At 39.7% G+C, this 13,279-nt stretch overlaps 1 protein-coding gene across 1 annotated transcript in view; it reads left to right on the plus strand.

Moving 5' to 3' along the window:
• Positions 1–13,279, plus strand: part of CCNYL1 (cyclin Y like 1) — a 39,397-nt gene that overhangs the window by 5,428 nt on the left and 20,690 nt on the right. The window lies entirely within an intron of this gene.

The following is a 13,279-nucleotide window of genomic DNA, read 5'->3' on the forward strand; positions in this document are numbered from 1 at the left end:
GGCCGGTTCGTCCCCTGCCCGCAGGGCGCCGTGCCGGGGTCCCTGGCAGCCAGCCCCGCTGGCCGCTCCCGGCCCGCTGGAGAGAGGCGTCGGGGAACCCGAAAGAGTCGTGGCGGAGCCCCCGGGTGCTGCCGTTTGAGGTGGAAGTCTGGCTGCTCGGTTCTCCTTAACTGTGGAGTCGTGACTCAGTCGCAATGTTCAGGCAGTTCGCAAAAGCTGCTGCATTTCCAGTCTCTGTTGAACAGGAGGAAGGAAGAGGGTGTGTGGGGAATAAGGGAATTAAGAATCACAAAGATTGTGCGCATATGACATCATTGTGGCTGGACGTGGGTAATTTATAATGTAGCTATGCAGGGTGCTTGGTTATAGCTGTGGACTCATTACACTGAGGTTCCTTGTCATGTAGCTCAGTGTTCCCAGTTTGCTTTCCTTGGGCTCATAGGAAAGTAGGCGTTTGATGTTCAGATTCCCTCCAGTTACACCTGGAGCACTGGTGTCACACAGACTTGCTCTGTAATGCACCTCCTTTTCAGACGTGCCTGGGAAGAGCTTGCAGGTTTGTGCTGCAGTGAGTTACCGAGACAACATGTAACAGGTTAGGGGTGCTCCTGTCTGTCTGTATGTTCACATGATACCATAAGCATACAGCACAGTGTAATAGCTTGTGATATTCAAAACTTAGTTTAATTAACAAGCGTCTTGCTATTCCTTTTCATAATTATAACCACACCTATATGAAATATATTCAGCTGAAAAAAGATAGCCTGTCTGACATCTTTAACGTACGATGCATACAATAACAATTATCACTGGCCCTACATACTCGTCTTGCACTTAAGAATAAAATTTTGGCTATCAGAGAGAAACTGGCTGCAGAAGAGTGTGAGGAAGCCTTCAGAAATGGAATTATTAAACTTGCATGGTTCTGCACAGCACCATATGGTGCAGCTGTTACAGAAACGAGATGGAACAGTCAGCCCCTTGGATCTCCTGTGAGACAGCTGTGCAGTACAGCAGTAGGAGAAATTATATTTGCCGTCTAGGAGAAATAAAACTTTATTTTTGCGAGAAGATATTACAGAAGTCTCTCGACTCTCCCATACTCGTTAAGGGAGGAGGAGCTAAACGCTAAAGAGTCAAACAAGCCAAGCAAAAATGCCTAAGCTAAATAAATCTGCTCAGGAATAAGGGTTGTATTTGTTTGAATCTTTAGTATGTGATCTTGTCAGCAGTGCTGAGTAACTGGGCTTAATTGTGAATTCATCCAGATGTCAGAACTGGCCTTGAAGTAGGGAAGTACTTAATTTTTTGAATTTGCAGACATGAATAAAAGTGTATAGTCCAAGAATAAGACAGTAGCTGTCTATCACAAATTTTACTTTGTGGCTATGGAAACTTTAGTCTTGAGGCAGGTGGTAATCCTAAAATTAGAACTGCATAAGTAGTATATGTTTTAGATTATTTTTAAGATCATTTTTACAGTGGTATGTGGTTCACTATTGCATGGCCTCAGAAGCAGATCTGCTACAAATGACAGATGCTATTTGTCTACAGTTTTCTGATTGATACAACTGTTCAGGGCTGCAAAAAGTATCAAAGTTTGATATCTTTATGAAAATACAATTCTGGATGGTCAATATTAGAAGCAAACTTCTTGTGTTCATTTTTGAATGTTATAAAGCGCTATCAGGGTAGGATTGAAGCAGTTAACTTCAAAACATAAAGCATGATTTGTGAAGTCTGAAATCGAGTGTTATGAAACAGACGTTATAATGAAATTTTAAGTGATACTGCTATCTGTTTAATTTAAGACCTTCTATGAAAACAATAAATCTGTAAACACAGCACTTGCATATACCAGATAGCTACACTTATCCCTCTTAACTCTAGGATATAAAAGCTGTCAGCATACCCAAACCATGCAAGCAGCCTACGTGTTTCTGTGCTGTTGACTACTACAGAGCATTAGTTTGTTGCTATAGTGGTAAGTAGTCCAGCAGTTTAATTTGAGGGATAAATACTACTTCTATAATCTTTTAATGTATAATATAGTAGGTTAGCTAAGATGCCAATTTTATCAATAACAGAAGGCTGGGAGCCTACTAACTGGCCTCTTCTCGAATGCTTTGGCGGCGGGGGGGAAAGAGAGAAAGCTACAGGGAAAAAAAGTGAAGATCATCTTGGCTATTTTTGTTCCATGCTGCTCAGTTCTAGGAGTTTCTAAGAACACAGCTAAATATATCAGAAAGCCAGCATCCAAATGTGATGGAGATGCTTCATTCCTTAAATTTCTATCTTTAAGTTGTTTGTTGTTCTCAAGTCTGTCTTAATACTTTTGCACTTGTTTTGCTAAAACTAAATGTTTTGGTTGTATCAGGAATGCAGAAGTTACCAGCTGAGCTTTGGACTTTTTGTTTTGTATTGTTTTGTCTTGCTTTTTTGTAGCAAATGGAATGTGGTCCTCACAGGTCTATGCTCTTAAATGAGGATTATTCTGTAGCTTCTCCAGCACACTACTTAACAGGCACTGCTTAGATGGTCTGTATCAGATCAGAATTAAACAAGAAAAATCTCACTTCCTTAAAGTGGGGAGGTTATGAAGTGGTATTTATGTAAGACAAAAAAGGAGTGGTAAGTGGGATGGAGGTAAAACACTGTGAAACTGCAAGTGTAATGTTTCAACAAAAGTTAATTCAAATGGGAAGGGATTGTCAGATCCACTGCTAAGAGAGAATTTAAAGGCTGACTTTGTATTTTATCATGCTCAAGATCCTGACCCATAACCTCTTCAGTGCATGCTTTTTCAGAATGAGAAATAAGCCTGCATTTGTGGTTTGATATGCTAAGCCAAGTTGTATTAAATAAACGGGAATAAACATAACTTTGAAAACGATAGTTTCTTCCAAATAGGTTCATGCCTACTGTTAATGTTAAATATTGAAAGCTAAAATGAACCTAAAGCTGCTAGCTGACTGTTTAGCTGAGCATTAAGTGTTCCTTCTTTCGGCGTGCAAGCAACAGTCCGAAGCAGTCTGAATTGACCAAAAAGGCAGCTCTTTGATCTTAACTGTGCCATTTGGGCTGTGCTGATTACGGTTTTTTGTGTTTCTTTTGTTTGTTGTGGGTTTTTTTTTCCCCCCAAATGAGTGTCTGTTAATCTTTATTTTGGGCTTCTTTTTTCCTGTGATTTTTTTTCCGGTTATTTAGGGCAGAACTTCTTATGGCTGACACTTTCTTGCCAGATTCCTATGTTTAAACATAGATCCAGTTTTTCATAAATTCTTTGATCCTTGGATAAAACTAGAACAAGGCCTCGCTTGGCAGACTTTTCTCATTTGTACTTGAAAACGTTATCTCCCTCCACCACTGCTGTTTACCGAGCTCAGCGGTTTTGAGCAGAGGTTTGCCTGATTCACATGAACCAAGGGGAAGATTGTTGACCTACTGAACTGGTGGGACAAAATGACCTGGTACCGTCACCTGAAGAACTGGGGAGGTGGGGGGTGGAAAATGACAAGGGAAAAGACAATCAGGGATGAGAGGGAACAGCAAATGGGATCAGGAGAGGTGCTGAGTGGGATGCGGTCATCACACAGAGGTTAGATGGGAAAACAAGTGGAAGGGGACTTTGAAGAGGAGAGTTAATAGAGAATGGAGTAAGTGAGATTTACCTGAACAGGCTCAGACAGACTAGTGCCTAGAACAACTCTTCAAGCACCTGTGAACTTACTTTTCTTTTTTCAACAGCCCCCTGGCTCTCTAGGGGCTGTGCCATGCTGAAAGGGGCAAGCTTCAAGTTGCCTGCGTGCCGCAGTTATTAAACAGTTATTAAAATTGAAGATGAACAGATACTTGAATATACTGATTGTCTGTGATCTGATTTCACCAACAGGTTGTCACAGTTATTAAACAGTGTTGAAGATGAACAGATACTTGAATATACTGATTGTCTGTGATCTGATTTCACCAACAGCTTGTCTATAAACCTCCTTGCAGAAGGTCTAAATACTGTTCATTTAGTCCTCCCTTATATAATGTCAGCTTACTTCAAGCATGTGGGTGGAGGGTTTTTTTCCTGCTTTTTTAAAATCCTGGTTAAAGTGTTAGTAAGTTAAATAAAAAAAAAAAAAAAAAGACGAACACTTTGATGCAAGGAGTCAGCTTTTTGATGCCAGCAGTTTTCAGCACAGGAAAGGCTTAACCATCTCGTGTTGGTTTTTGTGCCTCTGTATTTGAAGGTCTGTAGCTGCACAGGCTGAAAAATACTGTTGTCTAGTTAGACAAATATGAAGTTGGGGGTGAAAACCAACTGATGCTCTGGTCCCTGTTCTGGTGTTCCCTCTCTTTCTTTCCTTGTATTCTCTGAGTTTTTCACCTAACTTACGCTCGCTCTTCTTTCCCCAGAACTCTCAATATCTCTTTCCTATAACTGACTAGGAATTAATTACAAAGGTATTTGTAGCAGTTACAAATAGTATGTGATCTTGACAAATGTGAAAGAATTGACTCTCTACAAGCCTGAAACACCTTCCACGTTGTTGGCTTAAGATGCCTAATGTCAGGGCCTTTACAAAATGATCTGTAAAGTGCCTGTAGTGGAAATGTGTGAATCGATAAGTTGTTCAGAAACAATGATGAAATTGATCTACAAATTTGGGAATTTGAAATAGAAGAAATCATTGCCATAGTATAGTATCTGTATTTCTGTTCTTATGCTTGGGTACTGCTGACAGCTAAGGAATCCTCTGTCCTTTTCTCTCTTCACTAAATGTTGGAGATTTCTGCAGTGAGCAAGTTTTTGTAAGCCTTAGGTTTTTAAGAATAGTTGATATGGAACATATATACATGAAACTCATATGGAGGGAAACTGATTTGTTTGTTTTGGTGAGTGTGTTTCTTCAGGCTTCCAGTATAACAGCTATTATAACTGAGAGATTTTCATAAAATGGGAAACATTGAAAGGAAATATATGGCTAACCTGAGGAGTTTGATGAAACTTAATGGAGTTAAGGAAACTGAATTCATTTTCATCTTGACTTTTTTTTTTTTTACACTGTGGTTTCCATGTAATTTCTCTCTAGTATCCTTTCCTCGTCTGGCTTTCTTTAGGAGACTTGCTCTTTTCCCTCCTACCTGTCAGGGTAGATGTTGTAGAGCAACAGAAGTTTTGTGGCCTGAAGTGTCTGTTCTCTTAAGTGCAATCAGTGTGGTGAGGTCATACTGAAAAGCTGACTAACAGGGGAGCAAACTCTTGCACAAGCCAACAAAACACAAAAACCTACTCCTCCCAAATTCACACTACACATTAATTTAAGGTTTCTAACAGTGTTTCTTCCACATATAGGAAGAAGGAAGAAGTGACTCTGGGAGGCAGGATGAAAATGCTACCAAACATTAAGAACCCAGACCTTGGATCTGTAGATCCTTGCCAACAAGCTAATCTTGAGATTTCTAAATCTGTTTGTTTTTTCTTCATTACAGCTACAGTTTGAATGTGCACTTTTATTTCACTGACCATAAAAATAATGTTTTCAGAAGAAAACTGAATGTTTCCACTTGAAGGGACAAATGGAGGCACAACTGGCTTAAAAAGCTCAGTGCTGTTTATTTAAATGTGTACTAAAGCCAGATGAATAAAACTGAAGATCATACTTGCAGGTGATGCAAATATCAGGGTTACCTCAACAGCTTACACAAAAATCCCACTGTCAACCAGGTAGCGTTCTGCAATGTTTGAGCTGTGTGTATAGCACAGCTTTGCTTCTGTTTGGAGTTCTGAAAGGGTCTTGAGTCACTGCAGTAATCAAACATAGCTGTTGGGTTTTTTCCAGTGTGAAGAGTAACACTGGCTTGTCATCAAACATGTCAGTCACTCAGATAATAAACTGTTGAATGTCAGTTTCTTTCAAAGACAAAAAAAAGCTTTTCTGTAGAACTGTTGGACATGTTTTGTTGCGTAGATAGTTGTTTTTCTTTTATAGAACAAACTGCAGGTAAGCTGAGAATCCACAAAGCCACTGTAAAGAGCGACTGTGTTTGAGCTTGTGCCTAAAATGGCACAAAACTTGATGAAACTGTTAATTTTCATAAAAGCTCAAACTTCATTTGCAGTTTGCATTAATGTGAGCAATTGGAAGAGGAGAAAAAACTTAACATATGCCAGTCCATCAGGTGGCATATGACACGTAGCACACAGTACAGTGCATCTTATTTTGGTTATCTGCAGACACTAGATGAGACTGGAATTTCTGGTACTCACCTGTTTTTTCTTTCTGAACCATGTCTTGTGAGAAGTAAGGCAGAGAGCATGTGAAGAGTTGTTATGGGGAAAGCATCCCTTACACTTGCAGTTATCAGCATGGATCTAGGAGTGTAAAACTTGGTTGATCCTTAATGTGTACAGTTAGAAATTTTTATTTTGGCTTATCAATTAAAAAATTAGAGCTGTGGAGTTCTGCTTTAGCTTCTCATGGTAGTGAATTGTGTTATGTGTGAAGGTCTGTGCGGGGACTAGAAAGTGGACAGCATGGAACCAATTCTTTCTCCTTGTCTTTTTAAATGATCTTACATTAGATGCAGTACAGAAACACATCTCTAACAAAACATTAGTTACTTTTAAGATCTAGCTTGTGAACTACTGTTTTCCTTCTAGTTCCATCATAAAATCCTAGGGACATCTAGTTTTCCTCCCTTTTAACTGGTCCTGCCTTCACTGTGGAATTTGGGGCACTCTGACATCCTGCTGTTCTGCCTAGCTAAAATGTGTAGAAGTGATTATAACCCGTCATGAAACACATGGAAGCCTACTCGACTTCTTTCAGTCCCAGAAAGGCTAGGTATTGTGTACAGTGGAACAGATCTCTTGATCATGTTTCCCCAGCAAGGGCTGTGAACTGAGTGCAATGGGATCATGTTGGGATTTGCTGTGGAGGACAACGATAGCGGTGCAGATCCTCCTGCGGTTTAAGAAATGCAAGAACACTAATACTGTATTGATTTTTTTTTTTTTAAACCACAGAAATTAATAGATACCTTAAACCCTGGCTAGCCCACAGTATTTAATAAATGGTCTACACTTTTGCTTTCTAAATTCGTCTGCTTTTAGTAGCAAATTTGAAGTGCTTACTGTGTCAGTTTCTGGTTGAACCAGCCCAACTCAGGAGTGTGGTGTAAAAGAGCAAATAATTAATTCTTAATTAACAGAGCTTGTTGTACATTGAAGTAATTTTTGCGGCCTCCTAAAACATCACAGTGCACTTAGATATGTGCTGGGTATTGGTAATGATATCGCTGTTCTCGTAGTAGTGCCGTAAAGAACAACTGACAGATTTTAAATAGCTTTACAACATCCTTCCGTGTGTATTGTGTAAAGTTACGATCTTTAGAAATAATCATTTAACAATGAGGGTGGTCAGACACTGCACAGGTTGCCCAGAGAGGTTGTGAAGTCTCTGTCTGGAGATAAGCAAAACCTGACTGACACAGTCCTGGACTGTCTGCTCTAGCGGACCCTGCTTGAGCAGGGGGTTGGACTTAGGTGATCTCAAGAGGTCTCTTCCAGCCTCAACGATTCTTTTTCTGTGAACAGAGGCCAACTTGTGTGGGTTGGTTTTAGTTGTTTTCCTTTTTAAATAAAGAGTTGATTTCCTCTGGGGAGTTAGGAGTGTTTTTAAGCGACCTATGCATATGCAAGTGTTGGTTAAGATTGTTTTCACCAAGATTCTCCCTCAAAATAGAGTTCCCTTCTGAGAACTGGTTGTGTTTGAAAGCACTTTTTTATGCAACAGATCCAGTCCTTTATGTACTCACATTTGCTTGTATTAGTTATGAAAACAGAGCAAGTTTTGTATCTTTTGAGTCTATCCTGTTATGGATGAGAGATATATTTTGTTGAAGATGACTAGTCGGGAGATCAGCATGCTTTCATTCTGTCCAAATCTGGGGAAGAAGCCACCCATGGAGCATTTAAAGGATAGACTAACCTGTACGTAACTGAGGACATGACAGGAGAAGGCAAATGGAAAACAACCTACATGTTGTACAACATATACAACCCTATGCTGGGTTCTGTGGTGCGTTCGGTGTGGCTGGTGAGGAGTAAACAAAGCAAGTTGGATTTAGAAACCAGAATTGTAACTTTCAGGAACTTTTTTGGGAATAGAATAACATAATTTAAAGGACAAATCACTTTATATGAAGTTATTGTTAGGAATAACAGACTTTCTGAAATATATGGCAAATTTGTTAGTCTAATTTGTTTTAATTTTTAAATCTTTATTGAAAATATTAAGTAACTCTCATCTTTCACACTGTAAGGTGATGAAATATAAGGGAAGCTCAACTATTAATCAAAGCTAGAAACCCACTGAGCAAGGGAAGAAACTCAATTTACAGCAAAGAGATGATTTTATGATTTAATGCTTTAAATACGTGCTGTATCAAAATGTTACTGCTGTCTAGTAAAGCAGTGGATGGGGCTAAAACTATTAAAGGAAATGCAATATTTCAGTGTTCTAAAGTAGTGAAATCGTCAAAGGGCTGCTACTTAGTAACAGTGACATCTTTGACTGTCAGCTTTATTCATGAGATAATATATGTAGCACGATGCAGTGTGTAAAATGTGTTCTTAATAGTTAGAAATCACCCATGGAGGTGTGTAAAACAGTAGGTAAGTAGCTAGCATTATAAATTCCCAAAACCCACACACATTCTTATATGACATCGATGAGTAAAGTCAAGTCTTCATGCGGATTTTGTGTTGAGGAAAGGACGTAAGATCTTGAGCAAGGGACAGAGGTTTGCTTTTAAAAGTAATATGATCTGCCCTGTGGGGGACTGCGCACTCTTATCAGCGCATGGAGTGTACAGCAGCAGCAGAAGTAGCTGAGATTGTCTGAAGGGCAAGCAAGCTGCAAGGGATTCTTTAAAATGAGAGTGGTGGGAGAGGGAAGCAAGTTCAGGCTTCTCTGTGCTCCAGTTGGAGACAGGGTTGATCTGACAAGCTTGGTAGCACCATGTGAGTAAATGGCACCGAGATATGCAGAGAAATAAGAGGAAAGGCTATTTTTAATACGCAGTTCTTGGAGGTGGAGGGCTGTTAATAGCGTGGCAACATTATTGTGCTGTTCCCACAGACTTAATTTCTGGTGGGAGTTTTCCCTTCTCACCTCATTATCATGAAGTGTGAGGGTCTGATAGAAAACGTGTTTTGACTTCTACTGAGTGGATAGCCTCTAAAACAAAAATCATAGAATCATTAAGGTTGGAAAAGACCTCTAAGATCATCAAGTCCAACCGTCAACCCAACCCCACCATGCCCACTAAACCGTGTCCCTAAGCGCCTCATCTACACGTCTTTTAAATACCTCCAGGGATGGGGACTCAACCACTTCCCTGGGCAGCCTGTTCCAATGTTTAACCACTCTTTCAGTAAAGAAATTTCTGTAAAGAAATCTTTCAGTAAAGATTTGGAGTTGTTTTCTTACTTTTTATATCATCCTGTTGCTTCTCTCATTTCTGTCATTCCTGTTTCTGCGTGTTTTAATTCCTGTTATTTCTGTTCATCCTGTGGCATACCATGCTTCTTTCTTTTTCTGTTAGTTGTCTGTGAAGCTTGAGCTTTCATCATACATCTTCTGATGTAGCTCCTAATCAAGACTTACCCTTATTTTGAGGGCTAGATATCTTGGATTTGGACTCCTAAGTGCTACCAGGATGAAGTATTAGGAGTTACACTTGGTTGTGAGTCAAATTGGTTGCAGACAGATTAATCTCTTCCTCTGGCTTTTCTTTTGCTGTGTTTCCCATTACATTTTTGCCTCTTATCACATCCTTATCTGCCTCTTGCCTTATGCTTCCTTCATCAACTGTATTGCTGTTGCTTTTTGGTATTTCATGAGCAACACTGGCAGTTTAGGAAGAGCAAATCATATGACTAATTTTTCCGTTGCTTGGAAAAAAGCATTGTCCAGGGAGAACAGCACAGAGAGGAGGGTTAAAATTCTCTGGCTGCTTAGAAGGGGAAAGCTACAGGGAGGCGGTCTACTAAATGCATCTTTCTTTGCAGTCTCTTGCAAGACAAAAGCAAATGTGCTGTTTCTGCTAATGCCACATTATTCTGGGATAAGAAGCCTAGCTACAGTTGGTCTCAATCACTTCTTGTGGGGTTTTGTACTGGGGGTGCACAATGTGTCTTGGGAGTTCATTAGTACCGTAACTCTATCTGGTTGTATAATCTGTGCTGTGGATTTAATGTGCTATGGGTGCTGATACACCTGACTTTGTCCAGCAGAAATCATCTTGTGTCTGGCAGAGGCCCTGTGGAACTGGAGCCAGTAAAGTCTATTTTCCTTTCACTGCTGTTCCTTTCCTCAAACGTGTGGGTCTGCTTGGGTTCAGGGGGGCAAGTCTGACTTGTGTGGCCATGTCAATATTGTGTCCCTTGGTGCATCCTGCAGTGCTGCAGGTCTTAGACCCTTCTCGTCCAGGATGACAGTTGGTTATATTTGCATGTGTTTAATTCTCGTAGTGCTTTTAGCCCTAGACCTGATTTCTAACATCTAAGAAGCATGGATATAGGGACTGGCAGAGCACAAGAAGAGGCAAAAACAATGTAAGAGATGAGCTTTAACAAGTTACACAGTTTCAAAGTAAATCAAAACCTCAGGAAAGTCAAGATGTTAACAGTGTACTTCTTTATAGGGTGAGCGAGGATGGGTGTTACTCCATACTGTCTCTTCCCTGGGAAAAAAGCACCTGTCCTATTTAACATTTATCAGTGACCTGGAGGCAGCGATGGAGTGCACCCAAATTGCAGATGACACCCAGTTGGGCAACAGTCAATATGCTGGAGGCTGCTCATTCAGAGGGACCTAGATAGGCTGGAGGATTGGGCCAACAGGAACCCTATGAAATTCAACAAGGAGAAACACAAAGTTCTGTGTTAGGAATTACTGAATTCAGTAGCCCTTTTCCCTCTGTTTTCCTGTGCTTGTTTCTCTCCAGTCTTCCTTGCTGCCTTCCCCTAAATATCACGCAAGTCTCATATGGTCCCACATGCTCTTCCCCACCATTCCATAGTGAGTGCCACTAGGCATTAGTTCCCCTCAGTGGGAAAGGTGATCTGGGCACTGTTTACCCTTGTTGGAGGTTTTCAAGACTCAACTGGATAAAGCCTTGAGCAGCCTAATTCTACCTCATAGCTGACCTGTTTTCAGAAAGAGGTTGAACTAGAGACCTCCTGAGGTCCTTTCTAACCTGACTTATCCAGTTATTCTAAAAGTTGCTGCTGAACTGTAAATAAATAAATTCTGAGTTGTTTGCTCTATGTTTGCATCATAACTTGCTAATAATAATCTGTATTTTAAATCTGCATATTGCAGTCCTGTTCTGCCTGTTGATGATACTTAAGTTATTTGGTAGACAAGCAAAATACTTCTGTTTCTTAATAGCTCCTTTATCAAATCTAAAAAGTTGTTTAATTTTTGCTGTTATTAGTGAATTCCTTGGTCTGTGTCCAAGTTTGTTGTTTGTTTTTTTTAAGTAGATGCTAGCATTAGAAACTAAAGTTGGTCTCTATACTGTCTCTTAAAAGTGATTTTGCTAAATCAGTGCTAGAAACTTGTCAACACTGTGGACAAGTTTTAAACAACAGTTATACTATTTTGTTGAGATGTTACAAATGGTAGTTAAAATGTTCCAGTATGGCATACTACTGTATGCTGATTTTTTTTTTTTTCAGAGAATCAAATGTGTATTAGTGGTACTTCAGGTATGAGCTGTAAGGCAAACGGTGTTCTAGGACTTCTAAACCAGGACTTCTTACCTTTTAAGTACATGATTAAATTCAGGTACCTGTTCACTGTGTGCCACGAATGAGCACAGTAAGGTGGAAATAGAAACACTGTTTTTTATAAGCTAGCTTTTAAAAACTTCTCGAGATGGTCTGCTTTCATAGCTGACTCTAGCCTTTTTTGAGAAGGGGGGGAAATTCTTGACTGAACAATATTCGTGTTCCTAAATAGATGTTGGCTACCTTACTTATACAGTAGAGATTCAAAATTACAGTGGTCTGCATCCTGGACCAGCGTCAGAGCAATACTGTTGGACTAAGATCAGTGGTGTTGTAAGCCAAGTACCTGGAAAACATCCAGGTCTGGATACCAATGTTGTGTACTGTGGGAATCTGGAATGAGAAGTCTTGGGGACACCTGTACTTTTGCAATTACGTTCACTTGCTGACGCATGAGGGTTGTGGCAGTGCTATGGGTTAGGTGCAGTAGCACAAAACATTCACACAGTTAAGATTGCCAGCACCAAGACAGTTTGTGCATACTTTGGATACTATTTAACCAGAGTTCTGTTGGTTGAGTGCGTAAAAAGCTCTTAAGATTTTTTTTTTTTTTTTCCATTCAAAGTTGATGGTGATTCTTAGATGACTTTGTTTTTTAAGGGTGTGGCAACTGCATTGGCATACCACCTTGAAACACTAATGTGCAAGTTTGCAAGCTTGCATGCTTTTATGATTAGCATGGCATAAGTAGCGCACAGGAAGATCAGAATGACAAATGTAAATGGATGCGAATTTGCTCTTTCCAGGATCACAGTACTAGATTATTCTGTTCATATGTTCACATAAGTCAGTGTGCCTGTAGCATGACTTCCTCAGAAGAGCTGTTTCTTCTGTCAAAGCTAATGCAGGTCAAAATTTCATGATGATGTTTACAGTTTCATCAACAAACTTTTTAGTGATCACTCCCACCTTAATCTAAGGGAGTAATATATCCTCACGTAATGTCATCACTGGTTCATTGTGGCAAAGGATTAAAGCAATCATTTTGTTCTTCAATAATTATGTGTTAGCTGTACAGGATTTTACTTGAAATTCCAAAAGAACAGAATAGTGTCAGATCCATGTTTTGATATTTATCAGCACTGTAGAAGTTACTAGGTTCTTTTATAAGACCACAGAGATTATTTCCTGCTGTATTGGGTACTTAAAGCATAGAGTGAAAGATCAGCAGTGTCCTTTATTTATTTATTTATTTATTTATTTATTTTAAATTATGCTCTTAATAAAGTTCTAGCTTTCTGCCCTCTACTGAGCACAGGCTCCACATCCAGCTACCTTAACATACAGGCGCACATACTGACTTCTGAAAATGTATGTTGTTTTCTGAGATCCCCCTTTCCAGATTTTATTTTGAGGGAAACTATAAGCTACTTCAGACCTTCATGGCAGTAGGAATAAGTCCACAGGCATTTTTTTACATGGGAAAAT

Source organism: Aptenodytes forsteri, unplaced genomic scaffold, assembly GCF_000699145.1.
Source record: "Aptenodytes forsteri isolate BGI_AS27 unplaced genomic scaffold, ASM69914v1 Scaffold183, whole genome shotgun sequence".
In the NCBI taxonomy this organism is placed as follows: Eukaryota; Metazoa; Chordata; class Aves; order Sphenisciformes; family Spheniscidae; genus Aptenodytes; species Aptenodytes forsteri.